This window comes from Procambarus clarkii, chromosome 20, assembly GCF_040958095.1.
Source record: "Procambarus clarkii isolate CNS0578487 chromosome 20, FALCON_Pclarkii_2.0, whole genome shotgun sequence".
NCBI classification, from domain to species: domain Eukaryota; kingdom Metazoa; phylum Arthropoda; class Malacostraca; order Decapoda; family Cambaridae; genus Procambarus; species Procambarus clarkii.
Window position 1 is genome coordinate 33,008,682 of NC_091169.1, and position 4,764 is coordinate 33,013,445.

Below are 4,764 nucleotides of genomic sequence, written 5' to 3' on the forward strand. Positions count from 1 at the left end.
ACTGGGTATGCTGATGATATAATGATACACACAACTGGGTATGCCGATGATATAATGATACACACCACTGGGTATGCTGATGATATAATGATACACACAACTGGGTATGCCGATGATATAATGATACACACCACTGTGTATGCTGATGATATAATGATACACATAACTGGGTATGCCTATGATATAATGATACACACAACTGGGTATGCTGATGATATAATGATACACACAACTGGGTATGATGATGATATAGATACACACCACTGGGTATGCTGATGATATAATGATACACACCACTGGGTATGCTAACATGCAGAACACTCTTAACTCTGTATTAGACTCATGTCAGGACCTAGGTTTAATTATCTCAGCAGAGAAAACAAAGATACTAAATCGGCGCCCACCCAGGCAGGGAGGAGCTGTTCGCAAGATGCAATTGTCTGATGGCTCCCAGCTTGACTATGTAAACAGATTCAAATACCTTGGCCTTGAGGTGCCACTGTATAGTCCTGTTGTATTCAGACTCTGTCGTCAGTATAAAGAGAGGCTCCGAGCTCTCAAGGCTGTTGCAGGTTATCACTCAGGCTATGGTGCCAATGTCAGAATTGTCAAAATGATGTACCTTGCATACATCAGATCTTTAGTGGATTATGCTGCACCTCTGCTTGTTTTGATGCCTGAAAGAAAGCTTGGAGGGCTTGAAAAATTGCAGAACGAAGCCTTGAGGATAATCCTTGGTTGCCCTCGTACAACAAAAGATACTTAATATGAGAAAGGAACTTAATATTCCGAGCGTTGTTGATCGTGTTACTGAAATTAACTGTCAAATTAGTATTAAAATGCTTAGGCTAACTCATCCTAGTCCTTGCACAGAAGCCCTCCAGAATTTCTTTATTGAAGATCAGCATTGTTCCAAATGGATAACAAAAACTGGAACTCAACTCAGAATGTATCAGGTTCATGATTTGTACCAAGAGAAACAACAACGGCACTTTCCTGCACCGTGGGAGGTTACACCCTTTCCAGTTTTAATCCCTCCCTTTCCACCCAAGAAGCAAATTAGAAATCAGCCCAAACTTCGTCTTGAGGCAAAGCTAAACGCCTTAAGCCATATTGATGCTCTGTCCACAGAGCATTCTCTCTCTCAAATCATATACACTGATGGTTCCCTACACCGCACCACGGGTGCAACTGGAAGTGCCGTTGTTCTGACAATGGGCGATGGCCTATACTTTGAGTGGGGAGTCCGTATAAACAATTGGGCCTCTACCTTTCAGACTGAACTATTTGCTTGCTCCTTGCACTGAAATGTGTACAAGTCTCCAAACTTGATACATTAATTGTTAGTGACTCCTTATCATCCTTAAATGCTCTCAACTCTTTAAGACATAACTGTAACATGCTCGTGTCCGAAGCTAGACACAAATACAACAAAATTATTAAGGATGGTAACAGAGTCCATTTCATGTGGTCTCCATCTCATGTTGGCCTCCAAATGCATGATAGAGCTGATAAGTTAGCCAAAGAATCTGCCTTTAAAGGAGACGTATGAGTGTAGCCTTGGATTGTCAATGAGCAATCTGAGAGCAGCAGTACACCGAGAACTTCAACAAGATCTTGTAGATCTGAGGCAAAGTGAAATTGACACCAGTAATTCCATCTATCATCATACTATCATGCAAGAGGAGCCACACATCTATGGATCATCCAATAAAATCAGTAGACTTCTAGATGTTACTACTGTTCGGCTTAAACTGTGTTTCAACTCTCTCTGGGATTTCTAATTATCTGCTGATGTAGACCTAACCAAATGTAAACTGGGTCAACAAGCACACCGTCTGTCACTATGTGATGGAGTGCCAAAAGACTTCAATTGAATTGAATTGAATTCAGAGACAATTTTATAATAAATGTTCCAGAGATGTTTAAATATTTCATTCAAAACGATCTGCTACCAGAAATCTTAGCCAAATATCCCCTATTTGCTAACTAAGATAAGTAAATGATAAGTAAATTGTCTCGCCAATTATATATACGAGGGAATGATTAAGGGTCGAGGGACGAAATGCGCATTGCTGCCCTCATCTGTGACGTCACAGCATCATTCCCGCTAGTATCAACAGAGCGGCCATTTTGTCGTCAGTGCAGTCAGCGGACAGAGGACAAACGCTTCATGCAAATATTATCGTAAGTAAACACTTATATTTTATTATATTATTAGATTCTAGTGCTGGCTACAGTGCTGTGTATGTGTAGGCGAGGCCGGGCAGTGCTGGTGTATGTGGAGGCGAGGGGCAGTGCTAGTGTATGTGGAGGCGAGGGGCAGTGCTGGTGTATGTGGAGGCGAGGCCTGGTAGTGCTATAGTGTATGTGGAGGCGAGGGGCAGTGCTGGTGTATGAGGAGGCGAGGGGCAGTGCTGGTGTATGTGGAGGCGAGGGGCAGTGCTGGTGTATGTGGAGGCGAGGGGCAGTGCTGGTGTATGTGGAGGCGAGGCCTGGTAGTGCTATAGTGTATGTGGAGGCGAGGGGCAGTGCTGGTGTATGTGGAGGCGAGGGGCAGTGCTGGTGTATGTGGAGGCGAGGGGCAGTGCTGGTGTATGTGGAGGCGAGGGGCAGTACTGGTGTATGTGGAGGCGAGGGGCAGTGCTAGTGTATGTGGAGGCGAGGGGCAGTGCTGGTGTATGTGGAGGCGAGGCCTGGCAGTGCTAGTGTATGTGGAGGCGAGGGGCAGTGCTGGTGTATGTGGAGGCGAGGGGCAGTGCTAGTGTATGTGGAGGCGAGGGGCAGTGCTGGTGTATGTGGAGGCGAGGCCTGGTAGTGCTATAGTGTATGTGGAGGCGAGGGGCAGTGCTGGTGTATGAGGAGGCGAGGGGCAGTGCTGGTGTATGAGGAGGCGAGGGGCAGTGCTGGTGTATGTGGAGGCGAGGGGCAGTGCTGGTGTATGTAGAGGCGAGGGGCAGTGCTGGTGTATGTGGAGGCGAGGGGCAGTACTGGTGTATGTGGAGGCGAGGGGCAGTGCTAGTGTATGTGGAGGCGAGGGGCAGTGCTAGTGTATGTGGAGGCGAGGCCTGGCAGTGCTAGTGTATGTGGAGGCGAGGGGCAGTGCTAGTGTATGTGGAGGCGAGGGGCAGTGCTGGTGTATGTGGAGGCGAGGCCTGGCAGTGCTAGTGTATGGAACTGAGGACTCAGGCCCCAGGGCCTGGGCACAGGGGCCTGAGCACTGCTGAGGGTTAGCCAACATGAGAAGGTTGTGTTGATTGCCTGAAATTATTTAAATTGTTTAATGTATTGAATGGCATTTTTCAAGTTACATTTTTTAAAATACTGAACTAGGTTCTAAATTTTTTTAAATTTTGCCACGAGGGGGCGAGTTTATTGGGCAGCGCCACTAATCTTGTGAGTGGACACACCGCTATAGCAGCATGTACAACACTCTCCAATAGGAAAAAAACCCGCTGGGTTCTAGGCTAGGTTAGGCTCATCTGTAATAATTGAATTAAGCCTAGCAAAGCCTAGATCCTAGTTCAGTAATTTAAAAAATGTTGTAACTTGAAAAATGCCATTCAATACATTAAACAATTTAAATATTTTCAGGCAATCAACACAACCCTCTCATGTTGGCTAACCCTCTCTCATGTTGGTCAATAATTTAATTATTTTTTTATGGAGTAATCTTTGCTATATTGATAGTGCTTGTTGTGTGTCTGCAGGTGCATTCAGTGTGTGTACGATACCTGATGTTAAAAAATTCTTTCTTGTTCATGCTCTCATTTAGACGTTTGGCCTCGACGAGGTTCAGTCTTGTGACTGGTCTGTGGCACGTTTTTGTTGAAATGTAGTCTTTTCGAGACTACATTTCAAATGTAGTGTGTGTGGAGGCGTGTATGTTAGGTATTACCTAACATACACGGTCTAATATATCTGTGTGAAATAGATTAAATCCATTTATTTGATATTCAGCCAATAGTTCTGTATTTTCTACATTCATCCATGTTTTGGTAAGTGCAATAATATGTATTGTTTCATTGCAGATTAGAGATTCTAGATAGTTCTAGATTTCCGAAGTACTGAAACGCGCGCCATACAGGCTTGGTGGATCTAGGTGCAAGGTAAAATTATTTACATTTACTTGTTTTTTATTTATATGCATATATATATATGCCTAAGTTTTGAAAGTGAACAAATTGTTTACAATGGTTTATAATTTTATCAGTGTCAGACACAATTACATCTTACAATTACATCTGCTCATTACAAAATACTCTTTAAAAAATTACTTCTTAACAATAAGAGCATATAAATATATCCATAATCATCTGTATCAAACCTTATTACAGGTAGAACCAGTAGGCAGTCTACTGTATTTTATCAAACCCTTATTAGAATAATAGATCTTGTAATAATTTTGCAAAAATAGTGGCATTTACTATTTTTAAAAGATTATTAAAAAATTTACCAATATGGTGCATTCGGAAGATAAACCAAATTTTTCACTTTTGACAATTGAGCACCTGCTACATCCTTGTAGCAGGTGCTACAGGTGCTACATCCATCCATTGGTTTCAACCCTTTTACCCTGTTGTAGCTCAGTCGATTAAGGCAGTGTCTGGGATGCTCCCGGACGCAGGTTCGAACCCTCGTCACGGCCCTTGTGGATTTGTTCATTTGATGCATCACGTTATTGTGATCTGTGTGTGTAATTCTTCACCTGCTACAGCAACAGGAATGTGTGTGTGTGTGTGTCTGTATATTTGTGTTGAATAT

At 43.3% G+C, this 4,764-nt stretch overlaps 1 long non-coding RNA gene across 1 annotated transcript in view; it reads left to right on the forward strand.

Annotated features, from left to right (window-relative positions):
- The first annotated feature begins 2,070 nt into the window (after nt 1-2,070).
- Nucleotides 2,071-4,764, forward strand: part of LOC138366909 (uncharacterized) — a 4,846-nt gene continuing 2,152 nt past the window's right edge. Inside the window, exons 1-2 of the long non-coding RNA XR_011229246.1 lie at nt 2,071-2,187; nt 4,032-4,109. This is a non-coding gene — a long non-coding RNA (uncharacterized lncRNA). The remainder of the gene's footprint in view (nt 2,188-4,031; nt 4,110-4,764) is intronic.